General features: G+C 48.8%; 1 protein-coding gene across 1 annotated transcript in view; it reads right to left on the reverse strand.

Moving 5' to 3' along the window:
- Lhfpl2 (LHFPL tetraspan subfamily member 2) overlaps positions 1-23,636 on the reverse strand; it is a 149,314-nt gene extending 125,678 nt beyond the window's left edge. Inside the window, exon 1 of the mRNA XM_038322552.1 lies at positions 23,506-23,636. The gene's annotated coding sequence lies outside the window, so the exon portion shown is untranslated. The remainder of the gene's footprint in view (positions 1-23,505) is intronic.
- Between the last annotated feature and the right edge of the window lie 540 nt (positions 23,637-24,176).

The raw sequence follows: 24,176 nt of genomic DNA on the forward strand, positions 1-24,176 counted from the left end.
TTATCTCAGCCAGCCACAGTTTATAAACAAGATCAAGGCTTCCTGAGGCACATGCTGCAGATGGATCTTGACTTCCTTCCATCGTGGGTGAGGACAGCACCAGCACTGCAGGAACAATGTGTGAGCAGGGATTGTGTTCCTGAGCCCTGCTCTCCATGGTCTTGGGGCAGAACAGTCCCCATTCTCTTTCCAAAAGCCCTGGGGGTGATACCGGGAAGAAAGAGAGCAGAGACAGCCCCGTCCCAACCATCCAAATGAAGGGCAAAGGAGAGCCAAAGAATGTGAAGATGCCTACCAAACACGAAGCCCCGAGTTCTACTCCAGCTCTGCACAAACCAGACATGGAGGTGCACCCCTGTAACCCTAGTACTTGGAAAGTCAGGGCAAGGAGATAAGAAGTTCAAAGTCATCATCAGCCACATAGTGAGCCTGTGAGTCTGAGGCACCGGGCCACATGAGACCCTGGGAGGGAGGAAGGAAGGGGAGATGGGTGGAGGAAGGAAGGGAGGGAGGGAGGGAGAGAAAGGACAAAAATAAGAGATCTCTGGTTTCCAGCCGAAGGGCAAAAGGGAAGACTCTAGATTCCTTCACTTTTCCTGCATCAAACCCAGCATTGTCAAATGGGTCAAACTAACACAACCCAATTTTTTGAAAAGCCCTCAGGGTCCAGCAACTAACAGAAAACTGTTTCTTAAAACCAGATCCATATACAGTAGGAATTTGTAAGCTGTGTTCTCATAAGGCAGCACAGTGGTTCTCAACCTGGAAAGCTGGCATGCTCTCCTTCCCTCTCAAGGACAAACTCTGTCAGTGGTACCTGCAGACACCTCATGGGATCCCAGCCGGGGGACAGGTTCCTGCCTCCTAGCAGAGGCCAAGGATATGGCTAAACACCCCAATGTACAGGAGGGCACCCACAACAAAGAATGATCCAATGCAGATGGCAATAGCACCAGGCTGAAGAATCCCCGCTTCAAGGCACACTCTGCCTGAACTGGGCGGCTACACAGGGCCAGGCTGGTTTCCTCTTCACTTCTCTAGTTTTGACCCGCACGCACACGTGTGAACAGGTCAATGCTCTGGGTTAAATGTGCCCATGCTGTGGCACCACAGAAATCCCTCACTGTAAAGAGCTCTCCCATACAAACCCGAAGTCCCCAATCCCACGGTGAAGCTGTTCTCACGCGGGCTCTTTAACTTGGACGGCTCAGTCTCCCCAGTGACGCTAAAGATAAACACAATCTTAAGGCAGGCCGCCTTAGCCACGGCCCTTTGTCTCTTAAAACAATGAGCTGAGATGTTCATGCGTGCAAGCCAGCAAACCCAGAGTTACAGATTAACTGCGGCTTTCTCAAGCTGGCTCCTCCACCTGTCACCTCCCAGCAGGGGAACAATAGCAGCAGTGACACAGACTTGGCCTCCTCTGACCAACCAGGCCCCCGACCTCGGCCACCTGTCCTTAGGAAGACACAGATGCAGGCCTGTGTGGCTATGCTATCGCTTTCTTCCAAGCAATAGCCCTATCTCCCATGCCCGGCTCTGTTTGTGGCCGGCGTACACATCAGAAGCTGTGAGGCCCCCAGACAGAAAACACCATTTATAAACTAACGCTCACCTTCCGGGGAATGCCCGATAGTCATTTTTATTGGGTCTCTTTCACTGCAAATTTGTAAAGCTATTTCCTATTTCCAAACATTAATTGCTATTTTCCTCTTAAAACAAGGTTTCAATGACACCAATACACGGCACATGAAACCACATTTCCCCGAGGGGAATAAATTACATTACTAGGCTGGTACATGCCACAGTGAAGGACTGTGAGCAGGCCAGGCCTATAGACGGCGTGTGGCGTGTTGGCTCTCCTGAGACAAACGTAAACACTCCCCCAGGTTTGGGGCGTTTCACCCTTTCCAGCTCACATGTTAGCTCTGAAGTAAGCCCACAAACACCGGGGCTCAACCGAAGGCAAGTCTCCCAAGAAACACACACTCTCTAATAAATCTGACCACAGGGCAAATTTAATCTGTTAATGTGGCCACTAATCTTAATTCACAGTAATGTACACACTGCAGAAGTCTCTTGATCCCAAAGGCAAAGGAAGGCCTGGTAAATGCCAGCTTCCAGAATCCCTGTCTGTTCTGGAGCAAGAGTAAACACAGCAGAACACTGGCCAGCAGCTAGCTCCACTCTGAGGGGGGCAGCTCGGGGCAGCACCTGCTACCAGTCACCCTGAAGGCTGGGCGGGGCAGAGGAACAGTTAACCTGACTGCTCTGGACCTCAACCCTTACCTGTAAGCCAGGACATGATTAGCCACACCTGTCAGGGTAGGGCACTAGGCCCTCCTGCCTGAGGTCACAGAGTCTGGAACGGGGAAGCGTGGTACAGAAGAGCTGTGGGGGACGGAGAGGGGGAAGGTCTTCTACTGTGCATATATCCTTACCCTGTAAAGGTTGGGGAACGGCAAGGGGGCTACCAAAGAATCCTTTCCCTCCGACAACCCTGATACAAGCTTTCTAATGTTTTTAGCTGGTAAAATATTTAAAGGGGTGCATAGTAAAAAAAAAAAACAAACACACAAACACACCCCTAACCCTGTGTACGCGGTCATAAACTTTATCAAAAAATGCATACTCTGAAGTTTCGTGCTACTTGTGAGCCTCCATAGTCTGCAGGAAGGATCTGAGGCTATGACCTAAGACCCTCCGGGGGGCCACACGGGAAAAAGAACTGGATGGAGAACTTGGTCCTTTCAGGAAGATTCAACAGCTCAGCCTTACAAAGAAAGGGAATGAACTGGGTGACAACCAGAGATTTTATCCTGCTGGTGGGAAACACACACACACACACATACACACACACACACACACACAGAGAGAGAGAGAGAGAGAGAGAGAGAGAGAGAGAGAGAGAGAGAGAGAGAGAGAGAGAGAGAGAGAGAGAGAGAGAGAAAGCATTTGGGGAAAACACAGGGCACAAAGTAGAAATGGAAGACAGCATGAGCCACACCAAGGGCCTCTTTGACTCATGCTGTAAAAACAGAAGTAAATGGCTGCAAATCGGTGTCAGCTCTGCTTGGTTCCTTCGTGGTTCCTTCATGCCTCCTCTATAGAAGCCTTCCTGGGCAACTCAGACCTTACTTGGAAAGTAATTAACAAACCTACAACTTCCTTTGTATAAGGAATCTGTGAGTCTAAAACCAATCATTTAACATTAATTTTCAATAATGAGCTAGAATCCCTTAAATTCAGAACCCAGTGGCATCCCCAGCATTTACTATGTAAACATATACACTATGACATAAATCCCCATTCCATTTTTTATGGGTACAGACCCCCAAAGAGCATGGGGCAGGGGACAGAATTGTGCTGAAACCTCATATACAATAAAATTAGTAACTGACTTAACCAAAGGTGCCGTCATGACCAGGCCATGCTGGAAGGAAGGCTTTTCCTCTGAAGAGTGTGCTTTCTATCATAAAATGCCCTCCATCGAAGCTCGGGTTCATATGTGAGAAAGCTGGGAACACCCACCTGGCTTTTGTTTACACTTTCACAAGCTCTGAGGAAAAGAATCACACTTTCCCGACACGAGAATAAATGAAAGGTTTTCCAGATCAACTTTCTATCAACACACATGATTCTTGATTAGCTTGATTCTTGATTCTAACTTGCTTCGTTTTACACCCAGACTATTTGGAGATCAAGTAAACATTTATTGTCCTCTTCCAAAACACAGATCACAATCAACTGTAACTCAGTGCCAATGATAAGCCTTATAAGAAGTTTAACTCTAGCCAGGCAGTGGTGGCGCACGCCTTTAATCCCAGTACTTAGGAGGTAGAGGCAGGGGGATCTCTGAGTTTAAGGCCAGCCTGGTCTACAGAGTGAGTTTCAGGATAGCCAGGGCTACACAGAGAAACCTGTCTTAAAAAACCCAAAAGGAAGGAAGAGAGGGAGGGAGAAGGAGAGAAAAAACCCTATCTTGAAAAACGTAGATAGATAGATAGATAGATAGATAGATAGATAGATAGATAGATGATAGATGATAGATAGATAGATAGATAGATAGATAGATAGATAGATTAGATAGATAGATGATAGACAGATGATAGATGATGGATAGATTAGATAGATAGATAGATGATAGACAAACAGATGATAGATGATGGACAGACAGACAGACAGACAGACAGACAGACAGACAGTAGATAGATCTAAGTCTAAACCCCAGGCAATAATGATGGCACCACAAAAATCAAATCACTTCCCAAGGCCTGGTTTTAACAAAGGAAGCTGACAGTGAGTGTCGCTGAGCAAGGTGAACTTTGCTCGCCTTGTGCAAGCTCTACTAACCCAGGAAACTTTAATGACCCTCTCACCGCTGCCTCTCAGGTCTACCTCCGGGGCTGCTGCAGCCTACCAGCGTCCCACCAATGAGCCCAGTGATCTACACTACAGACCAGCTTGTTCATAGCTGTAGATAAGGGCTGACTGCAGCTGAGCCTCTGACCCACTGGGAGCTGGGCCATCTGCGGCTACAACACATGTCCGGGAGAGAAGAGGTCCTGCAAAGGCAGTATTGGCCGTAGCTGAGACAGAAGGAACTGAGTTCTCCCCCTTGAGGTGACACAGAATCCCCACATGAGCATGGTCAGTTGCCCGAGTCAACTTTCTGTTACTGTAACCAGTCCCTGCAATAAGAAAGAGGGTTCATTTTGGCTCAGTTTTGGGGGTTTGGATGCATTGCTGTTAGCCTCGTTGCATTTGGCAAGGCAGCAGGCACTGGGAGTAGCATGTGATAGACCAAGCTGCCTACCTCATGGCCAACATGGGAGAGCCCTGGCATCCACCCATGTCACTTTAGTGACCTAAGACTGCTCACTAGGCCCCAACTCGTAAAGGTTACCCCCTTCTTAGCAGCACTATGGATCGGGGGCCAAGCTTTTGACACGGGAGCCCTGGAGAAATATTTCAGACACATGATACAGAAGTTGTGAAGAAGAACTGGCCCCAACCATTGCAGCCAAGTGGTGAAGCCTAGTGCTTAACCTCAGGGGACTTGCTTACCTTAGCTGGAAGAATGGACAGCGGTCAATGGATGACACCCCAAGCAGCAAGCAAGCATGTGTCCTTAGGCCAACAGGAACTTAAAGGAAGTTTGTGACTTTAAGAGCTCTTTGTCAACCTTTAATCTTTAATTAATCTCCTATAACCGTTCTAAACATTATGACTCCCTTATATTGTCACCATAAATCTCCCCTGGTTTATGTGTTAGCCAAGTTAAACAGTGGAGATAAAGAGCCAGGATTGAGTGGCCAGCCTAAGAACAGCGGGGTGCCTTCTGACTACACTGGGTTGACCGCTGTGGATTTTGAAGCACACTGCAAGACCTGGTTTTCTTGGTGGCATCCCACAACAGCAAGGCCACAGTTCACAAGCTGGTTTTGGGCAGCAGTGGACACCCTATGGAAAATAGAACCATTGTTCTGCCACTGAAGTAAGCAAACACACCAGGGAGTCCAAGGAAACGGCTCAGTTGGTAAAGTTCTTACCACGCAAACCTGAGTATCAGATCCCCAGAACCCATAGGAAATGCTGGGCATGGTAGCACGTGCTTGCGATCCCAGCCCTGGGGAGACAGAGATAGGCGGATCCCTTGAGCTTGTCAAAGCAGTAAGGGGCCCTGTCTAAATAAAACAAGGCAGAGCGTGTGTGTGCACGTGCACACACACATACACAAGCAACACACTCTTTGACCTCCTGATCACCCTGCAGCATTTTTGTGCACACACATGTTACAGACTAGGCCTGACACTGCAAACAGCCCATCCCTCTGCAGATGAGCTGACCAAGTACCCAAGTGTACTTAAGCAGAAAAGGGAACTCCAAGCCTATTTTTTTTCCAACATCATTCAGACCCCTCCAGGGACACTAAGCCATGAGGCCATCATCCATATCTATCCTAAGGAGACCATTCCCAGAGAACCCAAGGCAAAGGACTCAGGCACATAGCACATGGCAGTCCTGCCTCACAAGTTCCCTCAAAATCATGACCAACCTGAAGGAGCCAGTTTGATCTTATTATGTCTCAGGTTTTTAACCTTTAAATATTCTCAAGAAAGTATCTTGCTGTATAAAAGCCACTTGGCACCACTTACAGATTAGAAACATCCTGGCACACTGAACTGCCCAGCCGTCAAAGCTTTATTTATAGCAATTGCTCACCTAAAAATGCCCACGGAGTTCCTAGCAGACACCAGCGGCAAAGGCAAGGAGGGGAGAAAGCAAGGCAGAGAAGCACCACTGCCCCCATGGGCATCTGCCTGGTTATTTGGTGCCTGACATTAAAATTAAAGGCTTGGACAAGAAGCCCCCTCAAGCCCCTTACCACTTAGCACTGGCCCCAATAGAGAATGACAGCATTCTAGAATGTTTTGCTTCCTTGAACATATGCTGTTTATTTTAGCTTCACATTCATATAACTCAGGCTGCAGCCATGTGACTTACCTCCATCCAGCCAACCAGAAACTACCTGTCTTCATCTGGGAATTTATCAGGCAGAGCAGCGCCCTGGCCTGGAAGACACGCTGGTGTGTACATCTCAGGCCTCTTGGCACAGGGACCCTACTCCATAGAGGAAACCTGGTAACAGGAACAGGGTGACAGGCCCTCCTCACATGCTGCCTGGGTCTGTTTATTTCTCTATCACTCACATCATTTCTGAACACAGTCAGAGAGAAAAGCTCTCAAGAGCCCTTGAAGTACAGTCAACTTCTGATTAGCCGCAGTCTTGAAGGGAGAGTCGGGATGAGGATGAGGATGAGGATGAGGATGAGGATGGGGATGGGGATGGGGATGGGGATGAGGATGGAGATGGGGATGAGGATGGAGATGGGGATGAGGATAGAGATGGGGATGAGGATGGGGACGAGGATGGGGACGAGGATGGGGATGAGGATGGGGACGAGGATGGGGATGAGGATGAGGATGGGGATGAACATGGGGATGGGAATGAGGATGAGGATGGGGATGAGGATGGGGATGGGGATGAGGATGAGGATGAGGATGAGAATGGGGACGAGGATGAGAATGGGGACGAGGATGGGGACGAGGATGGGGATGGGGATGAGGATGGGGATGGGGATGAGGATGATGATGGGGATGAGGATGAGAATGGGGATGAGGATGGGGATAAGGATGGGGATGGGGATGGGGACGGGGACGGGGATGAGGATGGGGATGGGGATGAGGATGGGGATGGGGATGGGGACGGGGACGGGGATGAGGACGAGGATGGGGATGAGGATGGGAATGAGGATTGGGATGGGGATGGGGATGAGGATGAGGATGGGGATGAAGATGGGGTGGGGATGGGGACAGGGATGGGGATGGGGACGGGGACAGGGATGGGGATGGAGATGGGGACAGGGATGAGGGTGGGCATGGGGATGAGGATGAGGATGGGGATGAGTATGATAATGAAGATGGGGATGAGGATGAGGATGGGGATGGGGATTGGGATGAAGATGGGGATGGGGATGAGGGTGGGGATGAGGATGAGGATGGGGATGAGTATGATGATGAAGATGGAGATGGGATGAGGATGAGGATGGGGATGGGGATGAGGATGGGGATGGGGATGAGGATGGGAATGAGGATTGGGATGGGGATGAAGATGGGGATGGGGACGAGGATGGGGATGGGGACGAGGATGGGGATGGGGATGAGGATTGGCAATAGTACATTAACAAACCAAGGGGACATTTACCTCTAAGGACAGCAGAGCAAAGGCACATGCTCAGAGTTCATGAGACAAGGACAATTTACCTTTACTGCCCTCACCCTGCAGTCCATAGTTTCAGGAAAATATCTGGCCACTGTCTCACCTCCTGGGACGTCTCAAGGACATATGCCCACCAGACAGAAAGGTATCTACATCCTCCACTGCCAACTTGCAGAGTTCCTAGGTCAACGGCGTCAATGGATTTTGTAGGATTCCCCAGACCTCAGCTCCAATTGGATGCACTGTGGTTCGCTGTTTCTCTAGCACACTGCTCATTCCTCTCAGCGCTGACTCCAAATACTACACAAGAAGTGGCCATAGGTGAGGCCACTAAAAAACAGCCAGACCCAAGACAGCAAGAATGTAACCGAAGTGGTGGGCAGTGAGGGCTGCTGTCCATTCTGACCACAGACGGCCTCTAGGAAGGGCTTATCGCTTTGCTTAGGCCTGCGTCAGACATACAGCCAGCCTTCCCTGCCACCCAAAGCTCCTCTCCTCGCCCCTTCCCCTTCTCCTTGGTCACTCTGAACCTCCTCAGAAGAAAGCCGAGCTGCCTTGGGGAATGGTGCCAGCTGGTGGCTGGCACTGAGAACTGTCTGCTGCTCTGCCTGCTGCTGTTCTTTCTTCCCCTCCTGGGAGAACTCGCCATGCTCGGCCCTCTTCTGATTCTTTCAGTGATGATCCCGAGGAATAATCCGAAGTCAGGGCCTACAGACGCAATCCTTTTCCCTGAAAATATGGAGATGGACCTGCACCTGCCCCACCAGGGCCCACTAGAAGCAACAGATAAGAACATGCACTGTGAACAAATGGGCCCTCATGGGCCAGAAAACTTTGTACCCACTGCTCAGCTGAGGCCCCATCATGAGGGTCGGGACGTCAAACATGTTTAGTTCAGAGATCTGTGGTGGGTGACCAGTGTGCCCCTGACGAACCAAGTCCACTAGAGATGACTAGCAAGCCTTCCTCGGAGGGAAGAGACACACCTGCAGGCTTTAGTTTCAGCTCGTGCCCCGTGCACACTGCAGCCATCCATTGGGATCACAGAAATTAGCCTCTCGCTAACTGACTTATGCCCACCATGCCCTGATAGGCCTTGTAGTTCCCAAGGCTCCATGGGGACCAGGCTCTGAGTCACAAGAGGGAGGTGACAGTCCTGAGAGGCTCTCTATTGCCTCCTCAAATGCCATCTTACTGTGATAGAGATCTCAAGGGGCCTAATGAAATTACCTCTTTTTATTCTTCAGTAATAGGCACAAAATTAGATGGACTGACCCCTGCTTCTCTCCCTTAAGCCTTCTTTATTACTTTCAACCCCAATTCTCTCTCCTTTACATGGCTCTGAGACCCGAAGACCCACAGGCCAATGGGATTAGTAACTGATGGCTTGGTCGTCTCAGCGGCTCTCCAGAGGGACCTTCCTCTTCCCTGGGGTGGGGTCACCATCAGTTCAATCTTCATGCTTCAGAGACGTCCCCTTTGAACAAGATCAGATGGTTCCCCACCCTGGCCTGCTGGTCTGCCCACCAGCACAGCTGCCCCTACTTGCTCAGGGCATTAGTATCAACTCATCCAGAAAGGCCGAGGCAAGAGGAGGGTCAACGTGGTTAATTGTCCACCAGGCAACCACACGGGCCCCCAAGAGCCAGCACCTCAGGAGGGCTGACTGCCCCCATACACAGTAAGTGGACTTTGAACCCAGGAACAAGGAGAAAGAGAAATATTGTCCCTAGCCTGCTGGGCTGCAATGGGAGTTTTGACTCTCTGTTTTTTGTTTTTGTTTTTTGTTGTTGTTGTTGTTTTTGTCAAATGCTTGCAGCTACAAGGGGGAGGGAACTTGTCGGTGGACATGGACAGTCGAGTTTTCCATCGAGAAAACAAAGAAGGAGCCACTAGTCATCAGCAAGGCTCCTGGGACTGCCCGTGGTTTCCTGCTCTGAAGAACCGTGGACTGCCCAAGAGAATCCCAGGGCTCTAAACTGCAAAATAGAAAACCGATCTACTCTACAAGGAAAATGGATGATACAAAATGCATGGAATTTATTCCTTATCATTGAAGAAGATATGGAGGAAGAAAGTTATAATTTTGGATTTTTCTTTGTACATAGTTTTGCTCTGTAACCCAGGCTGCCTTAAATTCTTCGTGCCTCCTAAGAAAAGTTATCCAAAGGGCCTCTTCCCAGCTCAGGTCCACAGTCTTAAAAGATCCTAAAGAAGGAAGAGCTATTGTTTAACTGAAAGAGGCCGTAGCAGTGCAGAGAGCAGCATCCCTACGTCTTTATAAAGCAAAACGCTTAACATATTCCACCGGAAATGGACCTTTCCTGGAAAACGGATCTGCAAATCTTTCCAATCAACAACAAGATCCAACAGTGCATAAGACGCCAGCCAAAAATTACAGTTGACAGCTACCTGATCCAAGAAAAAGTGCTCCTAAATTATGCATTGATGGTGATCCGGAAATAGAGGCAAGCAGACGATTCCCAGAGACGTCCATCAGGGTGCCCGCTCTGCCTGCTCTTGAAAGGCTATTTGGGAGACTGCTTTCTCTGTTAGGAGCTACATCTTAAAACAAACAAAAACAACAACAACAACAAAAATAAGTAAAAAGGGGCCAGCAAGATGACTTGGTAGTTATGTTATCATGGTCACATTTGACCACCTGAGTTCAATTCCCAAGACCCACATGGTGGAAGGAGAGTCAACAACAGCTAAAAGTTCTCTCTCTCTCTCTCTCTCTCTCTCTCTCTCTCTCTCTCTCTCTCTGTGTGTGTGTGTGTGTCTGTCTCTCACACACATGCACAAACACATTGTAAAAATAATAAAAATAACTATGAAGCCTGATTGTGTAAATGGATAGAGTTTAGGTATGTACGCATTATATACTTATGTATGCAAGATGTATGCATGCCATGTATATACATATGTATGTGAGAATGTATGTATTTGCTGCTACCTCCCAGACATCGTCTCAGCACTAAATCAGAGCCCATAGGTTAGTAACCCTGGAACCCCAAACTAGTCAACTAGTAGCTACATCCATTGAGTATTGCGGCTTTGGTTGTTTCTAAATACCTCTCCCCGAAGTAAAGGCTCCACACTTCAGCATCCTTGAATCAATGTGCTAGGACAGTCATATTAGAAAGGCACAGACTCAGATCTGCAAATCGGACTGACTAGGCACCCAAAGCCCCATCTTTAGAAAGCTTTTGCTGAATGAACATACAAATCCAAAACACACAGAACCAACTCAGAAACTCTTAAGAAAATTAACATCCAGATATATTACTTGGGCTCTCTAATTAGGATGATGTGAGATTTAACGAGTGATCCAGTTGAAGCGTGCCTCCAGGCATGCCACACAGCCAGCCCTGTGAGAAAGACGGCCCAATTAACATGAAGGTTTGACCTACTTTGCTGGTTTTAAGATTTTAATTTTTTTTTTAGCCATACGTACATGGGTTGGGCAGCGCATCTGAGTGTAGTGCCTGTGGAGGCCAGAGGAGGTCACCAGATCCCCTGGAGCCAAAGTGACAATCAGTTGCAAGCTGCCCGATGTAGGTGCTGGGAACCAATCTGACCTCTGCAAGAGCAGTTTAGAGCAGGATGCTCTAAATGTCCCAGCTATCTCTCTAGCCTTGGTCTGTTTGTTGTTTTCCTGGCCTGCTAAGAATCTCAATGAATAAAACAAGAGTCTCTGAAAGTCAGCCCCACCCCACCAGAGATGCTCATTGCTCACTCTAAACTGGAAGGCACTCCCCATGTGCCTGCCAGAAAGGGTAGAGACCAGGTACCCCAAAAGCCCCACACACCACTTCTTTAGAGATGGTACAGCAGGTTTTAACAATACCTCCAATTCCAAAGAGTCCAAAACCAGCTCACATTTTAACACCTGAACCTTTTCCTTTCCACTTATTTTCTGGGTCTATTTTCAAATGCAGTAGACCAACATTGCATGGAGACTGGAAATTTCCAGGCAACGGTGAAATCCTCATTCTCTCTTCAGGTCCCAGAAACATTAAAACCATGAAGAGGAAAACTGGGAGTCAAATTCCTGCTGCTGCCTTGTCTTTCGCTAACTTCTTTTTGGGGTGCTGTCCAGTAGAAGAGGCCATGGGTACAGGCCTGCTCTATTGCAGCCTCCACTCACTGGCCAGGCAGCTGGAGGGAGTGCATTCATAGAAGCAGGCAGATAACGTTACCCGTTCTCTTTGCTCCAATGCAGCACATATCCAGAAAAGCGACTGGGAAAGACCCTGAGTTGAGCTACTGCAGGGGCAGGATGAGAAGGCAGAAGAACAGATAAAACCTCAAGGTCACATTCCCCTTCATGGCAACAGTTTTAAGTAACACTCCCATGATTCAGTGAACTCAGTCACCCCCAGCTCCTGGAAGGATGCTGCTCCCATTCTGACTCCAACACTTAGGTGAACCACTTGGGAAGGCGCTCCCAATTTACAGGATAAAGTTGCCTCATCCCAAGGTGTCCAGTGTGTCTCAGAGCATTCAACACACTGAGAAGGGGGACCCAACAAGCTCTGGCCCAATGCTTCTATCACAACAATCAAAATCTATAGTTTGAGAGAAATGCCTGAGTCACTGAAGGGCTTTTTATTTCTTCCTGGGTAGCCAGTTGGAAAACCTCATGTCTGTTCCCATAGGCCTACACATTCAGATACAAGACTGAGTGCTGGTCCGCATGCCAATGCTTGACGGGTCTTAAGGGTCTTGACTAACAATGTTTCTCTAAGGCCAGTCAAGAGCGCTGGCTGCTTATGACCCCATTCTGCCCCATGGCCTAATGTCACACTATTCAAGAAGCAGACAAAATCCTACCTTCTCATCCTTTCTAATCAGGAAAAGAATCAAAACTCTTCCTGATTTAACGAGATTATGCAAACAGCCAAGTAATTAATCTACAAGACACTCTACAAATTACGTATTTTAGAAACACATTGTTTCTTGCGGTTGGAGGCGTAGGATGTTATACCTCAGTTTAGTTTTTCTTCTGACTATTACCTATTCAATAACTGAACATCTGTTCCATGTCAGGAACCACAGGAGATGGAAGATGACAGCCAAAGGAGCAAGGAAGCTGAGTTCAATGCTGAAAGGGCATGGAGTCATGTAGATATAACACTGCCTACTCTGTTGGACAGCTAGGGAAAGCCATACACCAAAGAACGTTTCTCTAGATAGTTGGATTAAGAATGGGTGAGATTTTGACTGGGTCTTAAATGAAGAAATGAAAGCACTCACTACTTCAAATGGCGAAGAATGATGAGGCTGGCAAAGCCAAGGAGGAAGCCAGTGAATTAAACATTTTATTTTCATTTTTATTCTGTGACCAGACGCCTGACAGACACGACTTAAGAGAAGAAGGATGTACTTGGGTTCACAGGTTCAGAGATTTCAGTGCCCAGTCCTTGTCTTCCTTGACCTTGGACCTACGGTGAGGCAGAACATCATGGCAGCAGGAACATAGAGAGGAAGAAGCTGTACGCCCATGCCAGACAGAGAGCAGAAAGAAGGGGATACAGAAGGAAAATGATAAGATTTCACCCTCAAGGATATGCCCCCGTTGACCTGCTTTCTCCAGCTCGGTCCTACCTCCTAATGTTTCTAGAACCTAGCAAAATAGAGCTACCAGTTAAAGACCAGCTGTTCAACACATGAGCCTGATGGGGACATTTCACATTCAAGCCTTAACAGCTGGTTGGGCAAGCATCCCCAGGTGATTTACAATGCAACAGGGGCTGAGGACCTCTTTCTGGCTTCCTCAGTGAGCATGTTACCCTTCCTTAACTATTTCTTTCCAGTGACTGAGAACTTCGGATGGCTACCAAGACACACTGTCGTGCTATTCTAAGACAACCTAGCAATGCATGATTGAACCCAGGACCCAACTCTTATCTGTATGAAGTGCCTCTTAATGACAGAAATGCGGGCCATCTGTGAACTCAAGAGTCTGCTTTCTCATTTACCTGAAAAACAATGGAAAAGGCACAGGTGTCAACGTTGCGCATCTCATTTAACGGTCCCAGTAGAGACTTACAAGTCATAGCTATGGCTTCTTGGTCTTAGAGCAAAAGATCTGGCCAGTGTCACTTGACCAAAGGGTTGGAGTCCTGATGTTAGCTCAATGTCTCGTACTCAACCTACCTGCGTCTTGGTTGCATCCACTGAAGTTATAGATACTAAGGTCTCCCATACGATCCGCACTTGACCTTCACCGTGACTGAAGACATATGAATGAACACATGTCAGGTTTTCTGTCCTGAGGGAGCTCACAGACCAGAGACAGAGAAGAGAACAGGCAGCAGTTGGGCCCCAGAAACAGTGAACAGAAGCCAAAGTGAAGACCATCAGACACAGGAGTCTTCGCAGAGCTGATTCAGAGAAGCTAGAGAAACCTCTCCCAGCACATGAGGCAAGGACACATGCGTAAAGCTAGAACACAAGCCAACAGCATGCTAACAAAAGGAACAGCGACAAAATGGGATGCCCTGGAAGCAGCAACAGTGAGTCATAAACCAAAAAGTACTGCAGATGCAAAAACTCTTGCAGCTATTTTAGGAGGGCTGGGATGGTGTCTTAAATGCAGGGTCCAGAGCTGGCCTAGTCTATAACCCAGCATGGACTTTGAGTGCAAGACTTCACACTCATTTGAAACCCATTTCTATTCAAAAGAAAAACACAGTTCTGGTTTTGTGGAGGCTTGGAGCAGTTCCCTAGGCCTGCAGGAACACTGCACAGAAAAGCCCAGTTCACCTCTGGTGTGGCAAAGGAAGGCTGCAGGGTCAGCATCTTCCCAAGAAAAGCCTTCACTCTGCATTTTGAGCAAGCAGACATGTTGTTCTCTCACGATGCTTTTCTTTCTACCCAGGCACCGAATCTGAGCGCTCCAGCAAGGAAATACTTGGTCTGGTCAAAGAGACAAGATTCTTGTATGGTCACAAAGACACCAAAGTCCAGGATCTACCATGTATCCCAGGACCAAGAAGAGCCAGCTACCACTCTGGCAGTTTCCACCACTTCTCACCCATGACCAAAGCATGTTTCTCAAAGATGGAGACCAATCCTCACATCTTTATTTTCCATAGCTCTTGCTTTTCTTCGTAAGAAGTGGGAAAGTAGAATCCAAAGCATAAACACAACATGCAGATCAACAGTGACCATGAAGAGAGTGGATTGGATATTCAGTTTCCAGCGAATGGCCCTCGCATCATGACCACATGGGTGACAGAGCTGAAGGACCTCACTGTGTGTTACAGGTCCACAGGTAGCGTAGGAGCAGTGAGGACACCCAGAGCACATCAAGGAAATGCTGCTAATACCCAGATCTCCTGCCCATAGGACCTGTGCATATTGCAGTTCAGAGGCCCTGTCCCTTCCCGACGCTGGCTCCCCGCACCGTGGTGCCCACTCTTCCTGCTACATCCACCCTGACGCCAGCACACAGACTATTTCCCACTTCAGATGCTTCCTATGCTGACGCCGCCCTTCGGGTGCAGTCAAAGCATATCTGTAGACGCGGAGGTTGGCGTTGTTATAATGATGGACGAGACCACTGCCTCAGTCTCTCAGTTCACTTAGATCAGATCCCCGCTGGTTCGGGTTCGCGGAGGATGGGGAGCCTTTGATGTCCCTTCTGTCCACTCATTACTATCTCAAGGGTCTGAGTCAACATGGGGGAGGGGATGGGGGACCTCAGTAATGAGACAGTCTTCAAAGCCTGCAGAGGCCCAATGCTTACAACCCGATTATCTATGAGAACAACCCCTACTCCCAGTCCTGGAAGCCCTTAGTAATCAGCGCCCATTCCTAAAAATAAAGGCTTTGGGGAAGTGACTTCGAAAGGTGCTGACACAGCGCTCTCTGATTTGGTGCCATTCAAACTATCAGTTCCTTCATAAGGGCAAGAGTCTCAAAACAAAACTGGAGGCAGCTCCCCCAGCATCCCCCCACCCCCCACCCCGGGCCAGGCCAACTCTTCACAATCTGGAGAGGAGCAGGTGAGGTTGGCCCTGTGCCTGGCCAATGTCTCAGGCTCCGCCTGATTCTAAAAGCCATTTAGAAGAAGCTTTGTTTACAAAACGTGGGTTCTCAGGACCCAGTCCAAAACTATAGGTCAGAACCCCAGGGGAGGGCCTGGGAATGCAAACACCTAGCCAGCACCCAGCAGAGAGCTCAGCTAGGTTCAGAATAAAGCTCTGGGAAACAATTGGCAACTTTGAAAATGCTTTGTAAGCACATAACTTCAAAGTTACAGGGTGTGTGGGAAAAATGCAGGTTTAACTGAAGGAACTTAGAGTCTTCTTTATCTGAACTTGTGGCACAACCAACAGGCAAGGCAATGGATTTAGCCTGAACCAAGCTACCCAACTGCCATATTATACCACACCACAAAGACCTCAGAACTGCCCTGCCCTACCTTGAGGACAGTTTCTACACAGCTGTTCCTGGCAGGCCACAGGGTCCCCAAAGAGAACTTCTAGGCCCTCAGTTCCATCCCAGTAAAAGCAGGCAAACCGTTCCAAGCCACACGCCACAGGCTCTGGCCAGGCAAGGTTCGGCCTTCACAGACAGCTTCAGCTTTGCCACACCGGGTGCAGCACCATCAAGAGAAATGCAGAGACTCTCCGGCCCCACCGGTCCTGCTGGGCCAGACTATATTTCAACAAGATTCCAAGTGACACCCTGAAGCCCTGCTGGAAGAGATGAGAGTTCCTGGTGAGGGTTTACTCCTGTCACTCCCTGTCAGCCCGCCTGTGGACCAGCAGCCCACCCAGCTCTCCAGTCCTCCCACCCCTCCGCTGCTCCTCCCACTCTTCACTACAGGCTTGTCAGTCCCCCTTTGTCTGAGGCCAAATCCCCCTCAGCCTGGCCCAATGACTAGATGACACTCCAGAGTCCCTTCTGAGGGAGTTAAAAGGAGTCAGGAAGTGCTGCCTGTCAGTCACACTGGCATCTGGCTGGACTCCTGCCTCCCTTCCCTTAGGAGGCAGGCATACAGGCCCAGGACCATAAATCAGTAGGGACAATCCAGAGTCAAACAATGCCATGGAATGCTGGGTCTCTGGGTTCCAGCTTGATGTTAATGAGGTCGAGGTCACGGGTATGATTAGCTTCCTCTGGAACTTGGCACAGACTTCAGCCCTCTGCCCTCAGGCTGCCTGCAAGTGTCCCCTGGGTTCCTGAGAGGACTTGAAAGGACCGACAAGGAGAGGCCCTGCAGGGCAGCACCAAGGGAGGCCTCAAAAGACCTCAGTGACCAATAAGCAAAGTTCACTGAGGAAACAGACAAGGCCCTGAGGGAAGGCTGGCTCCAAAGATGACAAGGTCAGACCAATTATCAGCACAGGGTAGACACGTCAGAACTGAGAAAGCTGAAAATTTACAGAAGAAATGGGAAGTCTTGTGGCCAAGAGTATTAAAACTTGATTTCTTTCTATCTATCTGTAATTTCATACCACGTATAATGACGTACTTAGGTCATAATCCACTAGTAAATCATATATATATATATATACATATATATATATATTTAAGTTGGTGGCAATTCAAAATTTTTTCTTAATGTTTTAAATCCTAGAAGCTTTGTTGATAAAGGTAGCTGGTGACAAGGTCACCATTTTCTTAGATCCAAAGATGTCACAGCAGTGTGGATCCTAAATAGCCCTGGCGAGCCAGTCACACAAGGTGTGCGCAGAACCTGCCACCCCTTCAACATCATCACCACCACTTGGGTCTTTATTTGATGTGGTGTGGCCTCTTTGCCGGTGCTGTCCCTACCTACGGTTCTTGACTTTGTGCCACAGATTAAGAATTCCACACAGTCGTTCTGCTTCTTTGGATTCTGCCCTTCCTTCACTAATATAGCGAAGAGCCAAGGACCGAGGCATAAGCTGGAAAAAACCCACATGAGCTGACCATACACCCTAAGCACACACACTTCCCAAATGAAGATCTGGATGAAAACTGACCTACAGACCCCTATTAAGAGGCATGCTGTGCCCCATCACAGTGCGGACCTGCACAGTCAGTAAATTAGGAGCTCCACTCCAAGGGAAGCCTGCGAGGATGAGGGCAAGAAAGAGCAACGTTAGGAACATCTACTGGCGGGCCTCACCGTACACAGCCGGCTTCGAGGACGGACCATTGGCCAGTTCCACGAAAAGAGCATGATTTGGACTGATTTTCAAAGTCGTGAGCCATGTTTTTCCAAAGTATGTGTTTAGTATACGAACCGCAGGCCTTTTATAAAATGCAAGACACACTACTGACCGATCCGATGTATGACTTTTCAGTTCCCTAAAACTTGATCTTACAGTATAGGCAAAAGCGGGGGCGGGGTGATCCAACTTTTTAAGAAGTTGTTTTGGCCTTCATCAGTGTGCACTGGGTGCCACTTATCTGCAGATAGAAGAGGCCACTGTCCACGCAGTCAGTGCCTTCCTTAAACACCCAGCCCACTGCCACCAGCGCTGGAAAACAACATGCATGCTCAGTCCAGCGCTGCCTGGCCAAAGAAAGGAAGCCTGAACTCCGGGAGCCCCCGACGGCACAGCTCCACAGGAAAGGAAGAAAATGCTGAACAATAGAGCCAGCAGAGGAAAGGGAGCCCCTCTAAACTTTCCAGGCATGTGGGAAGGGCTTGCAGAAGCTATTTCAGACTCTCTGCTGCCTCAGGTTCTCCTGAAAGCAGCAATAATTCCAAACTCCCAAAAGCCCCTAACTTGCCTGACAAGTATGTAAGTCAGGCCATTTTTATCAATTAGACAGAAATACCAAGATAACCAGTTAAAACTCTAGCCTATATCCTTCTAACCCAGTGGAGAGCGGGAGGTGAGGTACCAAACTGGTTACACAGACAGACAATGATCCATCAGGCCACGCTGGACTTAGCCTAACTCCACAGCAAGGAGAGGGGACAGGGTTGTGTACAAGTTAAATAGCATGCCTGTGATCCCACACAGTCATGGGGTCAACTTGGCACCCTTTCAATGATTCCGCAAATGAATAAAATTTAAATGAACAGCAATAACCCTCCAAGGGAGCCACACACACACACACACACACCCTGCAAAAAAAAAAAAAAAGCAGTTGATAAGCTTGTTCCCCTCTAGAAAATGAGGCTTAGAGAAGCCTTGCACTGCCCATCTGAGAGAATGCAGAGCTTAGATGCGCAGAGCGGGCGGGGCTGAGGCAGGGGAAATGCACTTCTGAGACAGGTGCCGCCAGTCTTCCACCAACAAGGATAGAAGCATGTAGCTGCTGCTTCCATGTATTAGCCTCAGGCTGGTTATTCCTAACTGAAATGCTCCTCACGAGGAAAGGATAAACTTTCTGTACTGCTGCTTCGCCTCACTAGTCCCAAGGGCCGTTCCTTAGAAATGGTGTAAAATGCCCGACACGTCCAACACTCTGCATGTGTCAGAACCGAGCTCAGGGTTCAGAACCCACTGTTTCATAAACCACATAAAGTTTTTAAAGTTTGGGTAAACCTAGCAAGTTCACTTCTTCAAGTTCTCCAGAATATTTGATTAGTGTCCATAAAAACTGAATAAGATGTGCTATTGAATCAAAATCAGAACAAAGTCATGTGGAGAACAGGAAAAGTACACCAGGGTTCCCCTTTCTGGCCAACCAAACCTTCACGTCGGAGTTGGTTGTTTCTCTTGACCTAGCTAATGGTTTAAGGTTAAACTGAGAAAACAGGTGGATAACATACCTTTTAAATGAATTCAGGGAAGTATAGACATACACAAATCTCACTCATAATCTTAGCTAGTGAAGGTTATCGTGTGTGTGTGTGTGTGTGTGTGTTGTGAGCTGGAATGTTCAGGCTGCTATTAAGAAATCTCATAGACCGGGTGGTCTAAAAAAATACACTATTCCCTCATTGTGTCCTCAGAAGGAAAGAAGAGCTCAGAACAGGGAACCCACTCTCAGCACATCACTGAAACCTAAGCCCCTCCTGGAGGCCTTCCTTCCTGGTGTCTGGCTTCAACATCTGGATATAGGGACATGCAAACATCTGCCACAACATACATGTGCAGGGATGGAATCCATTTCCTCAGCTGCACACCCTCAGTACTAAACACACTCAGAGCCATTCTGTGTGGACCACAGGTCTTCCAGTTCAAAGAAAACAGATCCCTTCAGCCTGCAGGATGGCATCGGTCTGAGGTTGGCCACGGAGGCCAAGGGTCAGGAGCTTAATTATTCCCACTTGGGCCTGTTGAAAGGAGACGACATTTCAAAAGCTTCGGTCACAAGGACACAAAGGGCTCTCACCTGCAGCACTAAAAAGACATTTTTCTGAATGACAGGAGAGATGAATGGGCAAATGAAAAAACTGGACACACCCCCAAAATTAGAAGGAGCAACACAGGGCAGTCACCTGATCAAGAAATAACTGATTTGTTAAGAATGCCTTTGTTCGCTTTGCACACAACAGACCCGGCGACGGAGGGAGCCTGCAGCCCTGCAGCCACGCGACACGACTCTGTCCCGGGCCCTCTTTCATCCTCTGTCTGAAAACCCAATTTTTCTTCCTGTCTCTGCAGCCAGCTCCAGGCTGCACACACCTCTAGAAGGCTCGAGTTCAGTTTTCAGCTCAGCCAGACTCAACTACTCTTCGTCATCTGTCTCCAAATGGGGTCCTCACAAGTGCTCCCTCCCAGGAAGTCCCCATCCCCAAGGCCTCTCTCTAGAGAAAGCCCACACCAGGAGCAACATCTCCAAGGTTCTCTTGGCCCCACTCCTATGAAGCCAGGATTCCTGCACTAGGCACTGCCTACCTTGTCCGCACCCTGTGGAGCTCTTTGAAAGTACAGTGTGACCTCAGGACCTGTCCCACTGGAGAAGCTTCAAAAACATCAGCTGAATGACAGGATAAATGAATGAACAAACAAACCAATATTATCACCCCCTCATCCGGAGGAGGAGCACAGGGAACAGTTCCCATCCTCGAGAAATAACTGTTTTGTTAAGGGCGTCTCTGTTCACTTTGCTCTCAGGTGTCTACAACCTCAAGGCAGACCTTAAGGCTGGTTTTTTGTTTTGTTTTTAGTGAATTCTGGAAATTAGGCATTTACGGACCACCTGTATCTTTCTAAGACTAGTAAGCATTGAGTATAACATTGATTTTAGCATTCTTGGGCAGTGTTTATCATGTTCATCACTATAGAGTTTTTAAATTGTTTTCTTTCCAAATATAACATGGATATTTATTTTGATGGGATATAGGGACCCAAGAATCTGCCAGCACAAAGAGCACAGGCCCTGGAATGATGAGCCACCTCTGCACCCCAGCTCTCAGGGACACACAGATACTGCACTACAAAATGCCTAGAAGAGGTGGCCCAGAAAAGGCTCACCAGGAGAGGCCAAAAGAATAGAGTCTGAAAGTTCTAGAAAGAGTGAGTATTTCTAGGTATGAACCATCAGAGGCACGGCTCAACTCAGTCAATCATCTGAAAATCAGAGTATCCTCACATTCCCCTAACCCTGGGGACTCAGAGTGCTGACAATAGTTAATGTTTTCTGAGTATTCACTGTGCATAGGAAACCATCTCAAACCCCACAGACATCAGTTAATCTTCCAAGGACTCTGACTTGAACTTGTTACCACCACTTTCAAAAACTTTGGTTATTTTATTATTAGCATTTTAATTCTGTGGATATTGGTGTATCAGTGTGTGGGTTTGCACATATGACGGTAGTGCCTGCAGAGGCCAGAAGAGGGAATTCAATCCCTAAGAGCTGGAGTTACAGACAGTTATGAGCTATCCAACGCTGGTGGCAGGAATCCAATCCAGTTCTCTGAAAGTAGTAAGCACTATTAACTACAGTGCCATCTCTGAGATTTATTTGTGTGTATGTGTGTGTGTGTGTTTATCTATATGCATGCACACATGTGTGTGCAGGTGCCTTTGGAGGCCAGAAGAGGGTATGCATTGCCTTGGCGTTGGAGTTACAGGCATTTTTGAGCCACCTGATGTGGGTGCTGGGATCAGAGCTCCAGTCTATTTTATAGACACGGGGACCAAGGCTGAGAACAAGAAAATAGCCTGCCAAATGTTCACATAGGGTTTCCCACAATGAGCTCGACAGACTGAATCTGACAGTTGTGAGTTACCTGCATTGGGTTCTAGAAAATGAACTCGGGACTTCTGAAAGAGCAGCAAGAGCTCTTGATGACTGAGCCAGCTCGCCAGTCCTGTGAGTCTCCTCAATTTTAATCCTCCTACGTCAGCAATTCTTTGCAGTCATGATAATACAGAAGACGGACACAACTTTTGCATACACACACACCCCCTTGAAGTTTTCAATTCATTGTTTTGTGACCATCTCCTGCTGTAGATTTCCCTCCCTGTCCTGCTCAGCCCCTGCAGGCAGCAAAATCTCTTAAGTCCCTATCTCTGCTGTTAGCAGGTGCTATCAATTGTGAGCCATGCACATGGAGAAACAGTATTATTTTTCCCATAAGGCACTGCTTTCTCTCATCTACAAAGATCCCTTTTCCCCCCACAGACAAATGACGGGTTCATGTATCATGACTCAAATTATATTCACAAATGTTCGTTTGCAGTGTAATTACTCTTCCTAACTAGCCTGGCTCCAAGACAAATGAGCAGCCCCCTCCCCATCCTCCTGCATTCACAATGCGCCACCTCCCGCCATAAAATGCTACCCTGCTACAGACCACAAGCCAGTGTCTGCTCTGTGTGACCACTTGGAGGTAACTATTACAAAATAAGATGTTGTTCTGTATTGTTTTAACCCTTTCGAATATTAGTTCATCAAGATCAGATTTCCAACCTAGGCTGGAAATCTTGACTGCAGAAGAATTTTTGTCTTCCCCGTCTTTAAACGATTTAATCGTCGCGAACATGTTCTCTAAATTTGAAAAGGAGTTTTTAGAGTGATTAGGAGAGCGTCAGAAAAAGCAAGATAAGTTCTCCTGCCTTCTCTTCCACCTGGGCGGGGAGAGCTCTCAGAGAATAAAAGTCCCTTGGAAGGAAGTCTCCCCCAACCTCGCCGCCCTCTGGCTCCACACACTCGCGGGCAGTGGTTCCACTTTTCCATATGGGTCACCAGCTGTAATCTACAAGCACAAACAATCACGGCACAAAAATACAGGAAGCTTCCCCGGGATAGGGAATGAGGATGAGAGTCTCTGCCTTTCTCTCACTCCCCAACGGGCTTCCATAGAAACCTCTGAACCTCCAGAAATAACAGAAAAGTTGAGCCGGCTTGGAGAAAATCTTTTTGCTTTCCTTAGTTCAGAGAGCAGGAGACCGCGAATAGCTGGAGAGAGAAGGGAGCCTGGCAGGGATAGGAACTGCATAAAAACCCGTCCTTCATCCACCCCAGATATGGTGTACCCCCCCACCCCCGCCCACCTCCTCTCCAACCCTCACCCCGATCTGTGCTTGCCACAAAAAAAAAAAAAAAAAAAAAAAAAAAAAACCATGCAGCCCGGGTCTGAGATGCAGCTGGGGTCTGTGGCCAGTGAGACCCACGCGGCGCGGAGCAGGACTGGCGGGGGACCCCTGTAGCTCCCCGAAAAGCAGTTCCAGGCTCAACTTCGTCCACGTCTGCAGCGGCGCTACAGCGGATCCTTCCCGCCCCGGCACCCGCCGTCTGTCCCGCCGCGCCCCCGTGCGCTGTCCGGGACCGTCCCCCTCCCGGGCTCCCCGCGCCTCGCCTACCTGGCCGGGGACGCTCTGAGCCGGGAGCATGAAGCCTTCCCCAGCCGGGCTCTCCGCACAGCCACCTCGCCGCCGCCTCAATCTGGCCCTTGCGGACCCGCACGGGCTAGGGCGGGAGCAGACGAGGGTCGGCGGCGCCGGGGCGGAGGCCGAGGGGCGGGCGCAGCGGGAGGAGGCGGCTGAACCTCGCAGTCAGGCCGGCCGCTGCCACTCAGCACCCCCGCCTCCGGCCGCCGCACGGGGAGGGGTCGGCGAGGCCCAGCCTCCGGGGGAGGGAGGGTCCTTCAGGGCTGGGGAGGGTGTGTGCGACGCGGGGTCCCGGAGTCCTGCCGGGTCCCCTCCTCACGCACTTTGGAGGAGCGGTCTCTGGGGCGCTGATGGTGGACCGGATCCGGCAGGGCGGGAAGAACGTTGGTCGGTGGCCCTGGAGAACCGCAAGCTGGAGAGGGGGCTGCAAATTCCAGGTCCTGCTGTCTACTTGGGGAAACTGTGCAAGCAGTCACAGACTATTCCCAGCTTAGGCGCTTGCGTCCAGACACATCCTCCCCACACTCAAGATAGTTTTCAATGGTTATCGAAGGCATTTTAGCCACTCTGAAAGGGATCCTTGTCCAGACAGGAGACCCACCAACTTCTCACCACCACCCCTAGGGATGGGAGCGAAAGACAGA

Source organism: Arvicola amphibius, chromosome 3 (assembly GCF_903992535.2).
Source record: "Arvicola amphibius chromosome 3, mArvAmp1.2, whole genome shotgun sequence".
In the NCBI taxonomy this organism is placed as follows: domain Eukaryota; kingdom Metazoa; phylum Chordata; class Mammalia; order Rodentia; family Cricetidae; genus Arvicola; species Arvicola amphibius.